The sequence below is a fragment of the Tachypleus tridentatus genome, chromosome 1, assembly GCF_004210375.1.
Source record: "Tachypleus tridentatus isolate NWPU-2018 chromosome 1, ASM421037v1, whole genome shotgun sequence".
NCBI classification, from domain to species: domain Eukaryota; kingdom Metazoa; phylum Arthropoda; class Merostomata; order Xiphosura; family Limulidae; genus Tachypleus; species Tachypleus tridentatus.
The window spans coordinates 172,280,074-172,294,792 of record NC_134825.1 but is presented as its reverse complement, the minus strand read 5'-3'; the positions used below and the strand labels follow the sequence as shown (position 1 = coordinate 172,294,792).

Genomic DNA, 14,719 nt, shown 5'->3' with positions numbered 1-14,719 from the left:
ACATCAAAATAAGAACATTTGTAGGCATCATTATTCTGTCCTTATGAGTGGTGATATAACACACCTGAGATTGCCTTAGCTGGAGAAAACAGCAAGGATCTCAGGCTTCAAAATGCTCTTTGTATACCCTCTCAATAACTTTTCTTGAGGAATTCAAAGTAGTATAGGGAGTAACCTCTAAGTATATTCCCAATGGCCTTCCATTTTAGAAAGTTTGGTACGACTTTGGCAAGATAGCAAGCCCTCTAATAATTTTTGAATGAAAAACAGACATTTGCCTTAAGTATTTCTCATATGAATGCATAATGAGAAACTGAGGGGCAGAATCCAACTGTGATGGTGACTGTGTAACAGTCATCTATGAGTGTTTATTTTCCAATTATCTGTTTTTTGTTATTTTTCAAGGATTGTGGTATCCATAATAAATAGAAAACATTCAATGCCCACTGACCCCATCTACAATGGAGCCCTACAGAGGGGATGCACTACACCCAAGACAAAATGTTCATAACACCTGTTGAGAATGTCCAACACTGGTTCTCAGTTGACCCTAGCTCAAGAGGACCAGCCAAATGGCCCTAGGGAGCCAGCCCAAGGCCACCCATCTACAGGAATTCAAGATCCTTCAACTACCAGGATCCTCTCACCTCCCCTTCACAGTTTGCCACACATGGGTGGATGTTCAGATTGCAGGGAAGGTAAACTGAAAGTACAGAACCTTCTCTGGAAGGTCCCCTTACCATGTACAGGAATCCACCTCAAGGGAAAATGAAATAAAATTTAAGGCTACAAAAAACTATGGTTTGTCTGATCAGTGACAATTTTATAGTGAGTAATTTACATTTAACTTTGTACTTATTTTAATGGGTGGTGGATAAAATAGAGACGTCATCTGGAGAAAATGTGTCATGTCATACTAAAGGAAACTGAGAAGTTTTAAAAATATTTCCCTGCAGAACTAAAAACTTAAAATTTATATAACATTGAAATATGAATTATTAGCCAAGATTTTATGCTATATTAATTGGTATAACACAAACAAAAGGGTTTATCTGAAGAAATAAAACATCTACTGAAGTTTGGTTCAGGTTAAATATTCACACTTCCAAACAAACTTGTTAACTACAACAATGATACAGCTTGTCTAGACCATAAACTGATAACTGATGTTAACTTCTAACAATGTTAGGTTACCTAGTAGTCAAAAGCACCAACTGCTAACTTCTGGCTAGCCTAATTACATAACTGATTTGACCGTAGTTCTTATGTACCCACTGTGCTGAAAAAAAAATAATATTAAGCTAAGATTCACTCACAGGTTTAAAACAACATGGTTTAACTAACAGGGCAATTGTGTTAAATTATATTGTAGTTTGTTTGTTTTTCTTTACAATTTGTTTTCAAGCTTATGACAGAATGTTACAACAAAAAATGCAAAAATTAATTATGCTTACATGTGGTTAGCCCCAAGAAGAATCAGTTTGCTGGACTTCTGAGAGAAAGTACCAAAGTCAGTTTGGGCCATCAAATAACAGAAGTGAGCAGCAGCGAGACAACCTTGACTCCCTATGTAAAGCAAGAAGAAACTAAAATAACATCCCAAAACTAGACTACAAAAATTCCAAAAACAAATATTTCTTCCTCAGCTAAAAAAAATAAAATTTAGATAGTTTCTCATAAGTTTTGACAAAAGGAACTACCTAAAGTATCTCCAAGAGTGGTGATACTCCGCTGATCCAAGTCAGGACGTTGTGATGGATTGGACAGAATCATGGCAAGGTGAGGTCTCCAATCTCCCCATCTTTCCTCTGCAACACACTAAACAAAACTCAACAAAGTTAATTTATATTATATTTTTTCCTTTAACTGTACACTTCCTCACATGGAACTTTAACAAAAAACACACTAACATTTTACAGTAATACCAAACATGAAATATATTTTATGAATCATCCAGACAAAAAACTGCTTAAAAATAATCTGAATATTTACTTTATAAAACTAATGTTTTCAAACTGAAAAGGTCTGGGAAAAAAAAGGTACATCTTTCACTAAACCAGCAAAATAAAAACTAACATTATAACATTAGCATGCCATGTACATCTTAGGTTTTTAACTAACTAGGCTTATTTTGATATTTATCTAATAACTACATTCACTGTTACAGATTCAAAATTAAGAACTGTTTATCATTAACAATTACTGGTAATTTTCTCAAACGGACTAACTTGAAAATTCAAGGTTTTCAATAATTAATCCATACAGGATTAATGAGAATAAGGTTAAATAAATTTTTGATTATTTCTAAGATTACTGAGAAATAAATACACAAGAAATTTAAGTGCAACATGTTTTGGATGAACTAATTATGAAGGGAAATACAATAATGTCCATTACTTTAAATTGCAGTAATTATTAAGATTAAATGTGTTAAATTATGTCTATAACTAGGAGAGTGATATTTCTTTCAGCTGAATAAATAAATATTTTAAGTTTTTTCATGACTAATGTCACAAAAACTATTTTAAGTCCAAACTACTGTGTACATGCTGAGGTTTAACATCACACATTTACTGTACAATACTAATCTTAACAAAAATTGACTGTTTATAAAAACAGTTTTAAAGGTATGACTTTCCATTCAACACTCACAGTAACAGCTGCTGGTTGCCGTCCAGACATGAGTTGATACAGTGTTTGTAAAGGGTCATTCAATGTGAGAGAATTTGCAAATCTTGTCATTACAGTACCGTAGGTCCTGTTATCCATTTTCGAGGCTAAAAACAAGGCATGACCCCAAAGACCATGCTTCATAGCCCATTCCAAGGAGTCCTGTTTCAGAACAAAACAAACAAACAAATAACTGGCAAGGAAACGTTACATCCTAACAGAAACTTAGTCAGCAGAAAGATAATTATCATAACATTTATTTTATCATGACTTTCCATCAGACTTCATCTGATTTCAAGCCAACATTTGTTGATAACAGAAACATTATTCCTACTAAAACATAACTTAAAAATATGAAGTTATCAATTTTTACATGTTTATAACCTTTTATTAACAAAATAAGAAAAACCATTAATGCATGAATAGTTTGTACATATTTAGTATATATCTAACAAAAATTAACTATCAGATTAAAGTTCACAAGTACATCAATGGAACTGTACGACTCTAACAAAAAGTACTTGAACAGTAATCTATTATACATTCATTACACTGTAATTAACCTGATGGCTATGATTATACACTTAGACTCAGCACTGTAGTTACCATGGTAACACATTTCTGAAAAGGTTGAGACTACCAGTTCAGGAACATTTCTCACAGCTACAATGCTGAATGTGAACAACTTCCAAAGATATGTTTAAACTCATTAAAGACACAATACTTAGCTGCAATTGCATCAGGGGGTACAACACATACATAGTTAAACAGAACTGTCAAAATTTCATTTTTCTTCATCTAAATTATTACAAATGAATTTCAAAGGAGCTAACTAAAGACGCCATTGCTAGAACTGTATCCAAAAACCCTTGTCAATCAACAATTAACTACATTCCATTTGTTCTGAATAAACAGATAAAAATATGAACCCAGTATAAAGATAAAATATTTTAACCTTATTGTTTCATTACTAGGGCTTTGTGATTTCGTTGTTGCAAGTTGTACTAGATATTTTGATGGATAAGAAAGTGATAAATATCCTCTCAATCTCGATTATTTGAAATACGTTTAGTTGATAACATTGCATATATTACCTTTTTGTTTCCAAAAAGCAAAAATTCCCGAAACTTTCTTGTTACGTCTTCAACAACCAAAGTTCTAGATGAGTTCAACAAAGTTTGGTCTTGAGTGACGACAATTCCTTCATCAGGAGAAGTTTCTGCTGTCCCTCGAATTTCTGGACTAAGTTCTTCTTGTGGGCTAAAGTTCGTACTTTGTTCCACTGCTGGTTTAGGTTTCAGTATTTCGTGGTTTGCTAATAACAGTTCAGCTATATCACTTCCTACAATGCTCTGAAGAAATAAAATCATACAACAATTAGATATTCAAACTCAAAAATAAACTATTTGTCACGAACTTCTGAACATCAATAGCAATCCTAACAAAGATACAAAGTTCGTATTTCATATAATGTCACATTTCTTCATCTGTTTGCAATTAAATCTCTTTAAAATTCAACAAAAATGTATCCACACAGTACAAAGAAACTCAGCTGAAGTTGTAGTAGCTAAATATATATGTTAAGTAGGAGAAAAACAACTCCACACATAAAAATACCTTAAACCAGATGATTAACAGTTTGCATTATATCATAAAACTTGACACTTAAACAAGGTGATTAGTAGTTTGCATTATATCATAACTAGTTTTCAATCAGAAGCTTTATTCTATAAATAAATCAAGAAATATTTGTTTCATTCTGCCTAAAAATAAGAAAAAAATGTAGAAAAATTACTTAAATATATCAATAACAATATTAGTACTGCACTGATCAGAATAAACTTGTTTCCCAAACAGAACCGACCAGAAAACAAAGTGTCACAGGAACAAGCATAACAAAAAGGTATTTCACAGTTACAATCTACTCATGAAAAGTACACAGTTGACAAAAATTAAATGGAAACACTTAACTAAATGAGAGACAGCAGGTATATAAGGTAACGTATACAAATGCTGGACTGGGTGACTGCTGCATACGTTTTGCAGAAAGTTCAGTGGCCAATACAGCTCAACTTGCTGATGTTTCCCAAGCAAAGGTATCCGAGGTGATGTCAGCTTGGAACTCAAAGGGAAAGCCTTTAGCAGTAAAGGACATCAGTGAACAGAAGCACATACTCCAGGATTGTGATGTTTGTGCGTAAATTCAAACTGGAAGGCTAAACAACCAAGCAATCACAAATCAGCTGATTGCAAATTTTAACCCGAGGTGAAAGCACCCAGTTTCATCAAAAACTCAACAGAACCCTTAGCTGGGTTACAGTGCCCCAGAATCACTTATTATACCTGGTTATGCAAGGTCATTTCTCCAGTACTGCAAAGAGCACAGGCTATTGACCTGTGATGTGATAAGATGAATAATCCTTGATGTTCTCAACAGATGAATGAGTGGGCACATGGCACTAACATACATAACATTAAAACCCTAAGTGCTTGATTCCAACAGTGAAAAGTTCTGGTGGTTCCATAACGATGGAGGGTAAATGTCCCTGACATGGTTTGGGTGCACTCGTACCCTTAGAAGAGAAAGTTGGTGCCAATTGTTACTTAACAGAACTGAATGCTCCTCTTCAGCCCATGCACAGCTTCTCTGTCCTGCAGAGAAGGGTGTTTTTCAAGATGTCAGTGTCCCTGTTCATAGAGCATGAGGAGCATGACACTGACATTATCCACGTCATGGCATTCTCATTCACCAGATCAGAACCCAAACGAGCATGTGCGAGATATTCTGGAACAATGCCTGTGACAGCATTTTCCACTTCCATCAGCTAGATGCAAGTTCACTGACCTTCTCATGGATGAGTGTCATATTCCTCTTGTGGAATTCCTGATACTAGTAGATGGTAGGCCGCATACATACAGGTTGCACTGGCCATGTGTGGTGGCACAAAACCATATTAAGTGATTTCATATTGGTGTTTCCATTTTTTTGAGCCACTATGTGTACAAAGTGTAAGTTATTGGAATTACAAGATATATTTATCTTTAAGACAAAATATTTGCATTACCAGAAAAATAATCTCATTTAAAAGTCAAAGAATATACTCCTAAGAAGTATAAAAATTTCATTTAGAATATCTGCATTGCAAAAAATATAAAGGAATTTCATTTAATAGTAAAATAATACTATGTAACAAAATGTTTACTTTTTCTTGTTCCTGGACAGAAAGTGTTATTTCCTAATTGCTTATGCCTAAAGTAAATGGAAAAGACCTATTTTTTGTCTTTTGAACTTTGCTTTTGTGACCTAGTTAATGAAATTTCCAAATTTACCCATTTTCCAGAACATTCCAGGTAGATACAGTCCTGAGTAGAGAATTTTCTCAAACTTACAAGAATTTTCTAGAACTTTCCATAGTAATAGACACAAACATACAGGGGTCACCACTCACCACATCAGTTTAGTTCTAGCTGCCTAAGTGAACACACAGACCTATCCAAGGAGGTTTTACCAAGTTTCCATGTTATCTTTGCCTCTGTAACAGCAGGGACACCTCAGTGCACTACAACAGTAAGCACTGGCCACAACAGACCGACTTCTCTGTGGAGAGGCACAATGTCAAGTGTGAGGCACGAGTGGACCACCAGATGTTATTACCACCATTGCACATAAAACTAAAACAATTTGTCACAGCTCTTGATAAGGAGTCTGCAGCCTTCCCTAAGCTGTCTGATGCAAAGGTCAAAGCTGGTGTCTTTGTTGGACCACAAATAAAGAAGATCCTGGAGAGAGCACAAAATTCTCCAAGAAGCTCAGCAGGAAGGAAAAAAAGCTTGGAGCAGCATTCTCACAGTGGTTTGGGGCTTTTAGGGCAATCACAAGGCCAAAAATTATGTGAAACTGGTTGAAGCTATGGTAAAAAAACTATGGCAAAATGGGCTGCAGGATGTCCCTGAAAGTCCATATCTTTGACACTCATCTTGATAAATTCAAGAACATGGGAACATACTCAGTAAAAGTGATTTACATTACAGTCACAAATCTCCAAAAACTACTCACTTCTAAACATTTTTGTTCATCTTTGTATAACTTTAGTATAAATACATGTAAATTTTGATTCATATGTTGTTTTATTCAGACCTTATGTGAATGAAAATGTGCAAATTTGCCTGTTTTTAGATAGAAAATAGGTTAATTTCTAGATTTAATTATTCAGGTCACAAAAGCAAAGTTTGAAGGGAATAATGACCATTTTCTGTACTTTTACAACATAAGCAATTAAGAAATAACATACTATCCAGGAACAAAATTTGTGTTACATAGTGTAATCTGCTCATATTATACAGCATTTTGGCTTGTTCCTTCTGGTGGTTTAAATTTCATAATTTTATGTGCAACACCTGATAGTTTCACTTAAAGTTGAAATTACTACATTTGTAATGATGAGAAACTAGATGGCCATCAAATATAATTCTTCAAAATTAAGCACAGTTTTGCTACAACAACTTTTATATAAATTTGTAACTTTTATAAGAAATTACCACATCTGTGTTACTTCTGAAGCATTAATTTTCTCTTTTACTGGATGATTATTACCTCCATGAACTGTGATGATCTGTTTATTTATACAAATACAATAATAAAAGAAGAAATCAGATAAGGTTAAATTAGTTAGATATCTTCACGGTATTCTATAAACCAATCATGTTTAGAATTACTAACCCCGTTTTGTCGTAGAATTAGGACAAGAAGTTCCCACAAAAGAATAAAAGATTCACGATCAGCCAAGCCTTGCATACTTTTGAATTGATCGATCTTTCTCTGGCAGAAGTGGATGACATCATTCTTATGAGTTCTGCCTCTGTAATGACAAAAGAATTCAAGTAAATGCATCACATATTTTAGTTCAAATGGTTAATAACAGAACATGTTATTCAAGTGTAATGCTGTATTATTATTCTTAATTGATGAATGAGTCACAGAAAGAAAATACATCTAAACAAGTGTTCATTACCTGATCACGAGACTGTTACAAAACTTTTACATTCTTTCATTCCAAACATGTTTGTGTGTGTCTAGTTAACTTTCCAACAAGTTCAGCTCTCATTTTATTCATAAGGCAATAAAAGACACATTCATATTAAGTAGCAATATACACAATAAACACAACCATAGATTCCTACATCAAAGGATCAGATAGATCAACAGCAGAGAATGCTGCTGAACAGAGCATTATGGTGTTATTTTTAAGTGTTAAACACATGGTGACATTTAACAAATAAACCAAATAAATCAACCAGAGTTACCATCAGTTTCTTTGCTTGTAACGACATGCAGAGTTTTACTTATTAGGCAAACTTCACGCTGCAACAGTTATTTGGCAGAAGGAAATATTTTACCTAGACCTCAATGAAAAATATACACCAAGGTTTGTTTTTTTTAAGTGCTGAATGCAGTTGACTAGTTAAATAATGTAGACTTTCCATTTTCATTTTTTTACAATTTGAAATAATGAACAAAATTTCAGGTAAAAATATTCATACCTGACTAAAAATATTTGTGTTGCTTTCAATTTGAGTAAAATATATGAGAAACAAACCCAGTAATAATGACCGTACCTTACCAAAGGACCTGGGAAGACCTGCACTTCTTCATAACCTTCAGATAATAACAGGTTCTGTATAAGGATGAAGGCATACAATATAATTTCATGCTTTCACAAACAAATTCTTATCATCATTAGTTATAAAAGCCTTATTCCCTTTGTCATTATGTTGAAAATGCTTATATGTTCTTTTTTTATTTTGTAATGCTCAACAATGCACACTGTTGCTTAGCAACAAAACTATCACCTAATCATTTTTAGGCTAACTGTGGTGTTTATTCTGCATGCTCAATATTCATGTTGATTTGTTAGGAAAGTTGTTGTTTTTTATTCTTTACTTTTTTATAACCTTGGCGAGAAAAAAAAACAGCAAAATATTTTAATACAAAAGTCATACCACACTGTGTTGAAGCCAAATGGAGAATAAAATTTACCAGGTAGTGTTTACGCTAAGCCTTACTTTAGGGTTAATGTATTTAGTGGTTAATAAATATTCTTTTAGTATTTCAACACACATTATCTAACTGACCTTAAAACATATAGAAAAATAAACGTTTGTTATTACTGTCATCACTATCTTTCATTATCACAACTATAATTATCTTTTTTCCTTTGTACAGTTGGAATAGTTGAAAATGTGCATTGGAATGTCTGAACCACATTTCCTACTTCCTAAACTAGAACAGTGAAAAGGTTCACAAGTATTATTCAAGTCTCTTCCAGAGTGCACATCTGCTATTGTTCATGATAACATTTACTTTTTGTGTAGGTTTTACTAAAAATTTAGTGATTACAGAATTACTTCGAGGTTGATGAAACAGTGAAGCGAAGATGAATTTTGAAGGTTCAGACACATTGGGTTTTAGTTACATTCTATAATTTTCATTGGTCATACAACAAATCTTTTTACAAGCTTTTACAATATTAACAAATGAATGAAATAGTTATCCCTACTATAATAAATAAATAAATATTATCCCTGTTATACAAAATTGAAAAAATAAACATAAAAAAAGGAAAGGAAATGCATTATTTTCTACCCATCAAGAATTTCATTACCAATGTCTTGTTCCATACCAATTAACGATACTCAAATAAAAACATATTAATAAGAAGATGAATTTTGAAGGTTCAGACACATTGGGTTTTAGTTACATTCTATAATTTTCATTGGTCATACAACAAATCTTTTTACAAGCTTTTACAATATTAACAAATGAATGACATAGTTATCCCTACTATAATAAATAAATAAATATTATCCCTGTTATACAAAATTGAAAAAATAAACATAAAAAAAATGTCTTGTTCCATACCAATTAACGAAAGGAAATGCATTATTTTCTACCCATCAAGAATTTCATTACCAATGTCTTGTTCCATACCAATTAACGATACTCAAATAAAAACATATTAATAAGACTTTCTTATACACTTAGTTTAGAAGACACACAGCATGTCTATCACTTATTTGTTTTAGACATGCTCTTCTCTGTTTGTGTAAACTGTTGAGATCTTAAACTTGCTTACGTATTCAGAAGACAAGAATGATATGAGAGAGACAAATATGCAGTAGTTACTTGAAATCAATGCAGTTATATATTTTTGTTTGTTTATGTGAAGTTACAAGTTCTCTATCAATTTCAAGAAAACTACAATCATTTCAAATCACTATCTTGTTCCTTTCACTATGGTAGCAGAACTAATTTAACAGAGTCTTTGAAGACATTTCTAGGCCTACTAATCTCAATGTAATATGTAATTTATTCTTGTTGATGTATACACAGCTCGCACGTTTCTAGTTCCCAATATTAAAACAAATTATTTGGGATAAAACTTGAGGCTTCTTCAACCTATTGTTACTTTGACCTATGTTTCCTGTAACCTACATGATAATTCATCACTAAATATTAACCAAACACAGAATTAGTATCTTATACCTTAACATTAACCAAACACACAGACAAACTGTATACCTTAACATTAACCAAACATGGTCAAAGTGTAGTATATCTTAAAATTAGACAAACAGACAAACTAATCAGTGATGTTGAGAAAACCCACTTGTAGAGAAAAATATATATGTATAAACGGCTCATTTGAGTTGAGAAAATTTTTTACATAGAGGAGCGAATGTTTCGACTGTCACCAAAGAAGGGCAAAACGTTGTTCACTTCTCTACGTAAAACAAAAAAAAAAAATTTCAACCCAAACAAGCTGTTTTTACATAAACAGACAAACTATTGTATCTTAACATTAACCAAACACAGACAAACTATTATATCTTAACATTAACCAAACACAGACAAACTATTATATCTTAACATTAACCAAACACAGACAAACTATTATATCTTAACATTAACCAAACACAGACAAACTATTATATCTTAACATTAACCAAACACAGACAAACTATTATATCTTAACATTAACCAAACACAGACAAACTATTATATCTTAACATTAACCAAACACAAACAAACTATTATATCTTAACATTAACCAAACACAGAAAAACCATTATATCTTAACATTAACCAAACACAGACAAACTATTATATCTTAACATTAACCAAACACAGACAAACTATTATATCTTAACATTAACCAAACACAGACAAACTATTATATCTTAACATTAACCAAACACAGACAAACTATTATATCTTAACATTAACCAAACACAGACAAACCATTATATCTTAACATTAACCAAACACAGACAAACTATTATATCTTAACATTAACCAAACAGACAAACTATTATATCTTAACATTAACCAAACACAGACAAACTATTATATCTTAACATTAACCAAACACAGACAAACTATTATATCTTAACATTAACCAAACAGAGACAAACTATTACATCTTAACATTAACCAAACAGAGACAAACTATTACATCTTAACATTAACCAAACACAGACAAACTATTATATCTTAACATTAACCAAACACAGACAAACTATTATATCTTAACATTAACCAAACACAGACAAACTATTATATCTTAACATTAACCAAACACAGACAAACTATTATATCTTAACATTAACCAAACACAGACAAACTATTATATCTTAACATTAACCAAACACAGACAAACTATTATATCTTAACATTTATCAAACACAGACAAACTATTATATCTTAACATTTATCAAACACAGACAAACTATTATATCTTAACATTAAAGAAACTGTATGAAACCTTGATATTAACATTAGAACAATGTAAAGTAAGAAGTTACTGACAAATTATTTAGACAGAACTGTACAAATATAGTTAAATGGAATCATAGCTTTCATGTAGAATTCCTCTGTCCATATTTTATAAATATGTAAGAGTTTATAGCAAATACAGAAAACTATGTAAAACTGGCCAAGTTACAAAAAAAACTTTGGTTTTCAACACACAGCTAAAAATGCAAAAAATATTAGACTTACCTTTCTACCACACAAAATAGAAATACTTTGGTTTGTTTGTTTTTGTTTTTGGGAATTGTGCTCAAAGACATAGGATGGCAATCTGCTCTAGCCATCCATAATTTAGCAGTTAAAGATTAAAGGGAAAGCCGAGTGAACACCAAACAATGCAAACTCTTGGGCTACTCTTTTATCAATGAATAGAGAATTGACTGTCACACAATAATGCCTGAAAGAGCAAGCATGTTTGATGGCATGGGGTTTTGAGCCCGTGACCTCAGATTGCAAGTCAAGTACCCTAACCACCTGGCCATGGCAGACCCTAAGTACACGATTAATATTTAAGCAAAGCATAGCAAACAATATTACTCAATTACCACTTGTGTAGGAGACCTTAAAATTATCCTAAAAAGGTTCTAGATTATTACAAGCATAAGCAAATTAGACATTTATGTACTGTTTTGCCACAAAACTAAAAAGTTTGAATTGATACTAAGAATTTATCATTCATCATTCATAGCATTATATTAAAGTACTTTTCAAGCTTAACTTAATAAGTTGAGCATACTGACTATCAGTAACAAGTACATGTAATACCTCTAGTCTGAAAACCACTTGCAGAATAAATGTAAATTAAACATAAAAAACCAAACAAATTTTAAAGAAGAGATTACCTGGACATCATGTATCTCCACAGAAGACAAATGACTTGATCCAGTAACCTTTAGTAAATATCCTCCAGGTGTGAATCGACTAATAACGTGAGGAGTGGAAAATTTTGCAGGTGTCAAACGTGGTGGTGTAGCTACAGTTGCTATGGATACACACACACAAAATCTTTATATTTTTCATTCTCATGATTTTGTTAAACCTACTAACTGCAATAATCCTCCATTGTCATTGTTACTTTCAAATCAAAAGCTATCAACCCAAGAAAACTATGACAAAGTCAGAAAATAAGTGTGCTTCCAATAATCTGACAAGAAATAATATTCAAAATTTCTCATACACTTTGGAAACAATATTAATAATTGTATTATCTCAAGGGTACAAAGTACATTAAACATTGTATGGATAAAAGTTATTCACAGACTGACATGAAAACAAATTCCTCAAATTATTTGAACACAATTGCTTTACCTATCTGCCATTTGAACACCATTACACTATAGAATACCTTAAAAAAACTACGACTAAATAATTCTGGTAAATGTGTTTGTTTTTGGAATTTTGCACCAGCTATCCCAAATTTAGCAGTGTAAGACTAGAGGGAAGGCTGCTAGTCATCACCACCCACCACCAACACTTGGGCTACTCTTTTACCAATGAATAGTAGGACTGACCATCACATTATAACAACCCCATGGCTGAAAGGTCGAGCATGTTTGGTGCAATGGGGATTCGAGCCCGCGACCCTCAGATTATGAATCGAATGCCTTAACCACCTGGCCATGCCAGGGCCTCTGATAAATGACATGTCCATAAACAAAACATATCATTTAATATTGCTTTCATGTGTTAAGGTTGATAGAGTAGTGAATATACATTAACAGTTATTTAACAAAGATGGCTTCACACTACTCACAAATGCAACTAATCAGTAACCTGTAACCAACTGAAAATTAAAGTTTAATGAAGTTTGCAAAAGATATTATAAAAATATTATTCCAAAACTTTGCTGCCTGAAAGTATAAGCTGTTTGTTAATATTTGTTTTATAATCTTATTACTTAAAGCATACCATTCTACCCCTGAATTAAAAAAAACATCCATTCACAATACTGCACAAAATAATTTTAATAACTGAAAAAGTATTGGCTTATGGGCAGTTGTTTGTGCCAGTAATTATTACTAATAGTATTCACAACTCATTGAAAGAAATTGAGGAAAAGTCTACATTTTATTTAAAAAAAAAAACATTCTGGGAAGTACCGCACATGAAAAGTGTTCAGATTATGTTCTTTAGTCATAAGCACATCATTACATCAAATTGATTCAATGTACAGTGTTCAACATTTTCATAAATTTACTGATACGCCCCCTCAAAATGTTGTAAATTTGTTATATCTTTTATTAGATAACAGAAAACTTTGTAAAACTATGTTTTTAAGTTCAATTATTGTAAATACATTTGTTTAATTGTTCTGTTGGCTGAAAGAAACTACAGTAGAATCAAAACACGTTTTATGAGAAAATGTAATACGTGAATAGTTCAGATATTTAAGAAATCCAGTGTTAAATTAGGATTCAAGTTTATATTTGAAAAGATCTTGTCAAGTGTTTTAAAATGTATATTTTTACATATTTTTCTGTTATCTAATAAACGTTAAATTAACAACATTTTAAAGAGGGGGCCACTTTTTGTCCACTTGTGTTTTTTATATTAAAAACGGTAACATTTACTTGAGAAATAAGATTTTAAAAAATTCCAGTTTCTAAGCTCTACATTGCAAAATTACACCAATAAAGATGTAATCAAATCCTTGTGTACAGTTCTAGAGAAAGTTGTTCTTATTTTGAGGAGAGTTTCTTTATTTAAAATTGTGTTATGAAATAAAGAAATGATTGTTGTGCATACCACAGTTATTTTTATAATTGTCTAAATCTAGAATGTGCAAAATGGAAATTATTTTTATGGAATATTGTTTCTGGTGCCATTCAATAGATGACGCCACTTATATCTCGTTGTACTGCTGCACAACAGATGGCAACATTACATTTATCATTTCGGTCACATACATAAGTATCTATATACACAGTCACACCATTGTTCCATAATATTAAGATGCACAGAATAAACCAGAAAATAAAGGATTGTATTTTACCATCGTTACAAATATAGTTCAAAATAAATAAATGTACATTTTGCTTTGGATCTTGTAGACCAATTTTAAATAAAAAAATATTTTTACTAATTAGGATTTAAACGATTTTAATAAATGAAAACAAGTGGAGTAACTGATCAGCATAGAAGTCAACTAGTTAAACAACCTGTCAAAAGTATATAGTGTAC

At 31.9% G+C, this 14,719-nt stretch overlaps 1 protein-coding gene across 1 annotated transcript in view; it reads right to left on the bottom strand.

The window, feature by feature from the left end:
* Positions 1–1,718: 1,718 nt before the first annotated feature.
* Positions 1,719–14,719, bottom strand: part of LOC143230347 (uncharacterized) — a 58,650-nt gene continuing 45,649 nt past the window's right edge. Inside the window, exons 14-19 of the mRNA XM_076463771.1 lie at positions 12,382–12,521; positions 8,287–8,345; positions 7,391–7,529; positions 3,765–4,022; positions 2,653–2,832; positions 1,719–1,818 (exon numbers count right to left, since the gene is read on the bottom strand). The gene's annotated coding sequence lies outside the window, so the exon portion shown is untranslated. The remainder of the gene's footprint in view (positions 1,819–2,652; positions 2,833–3,764; positions 4,023–7,390; positions 7,530–8,286; positions 8,346–12,381; positions 12,522–14,719) is intronic.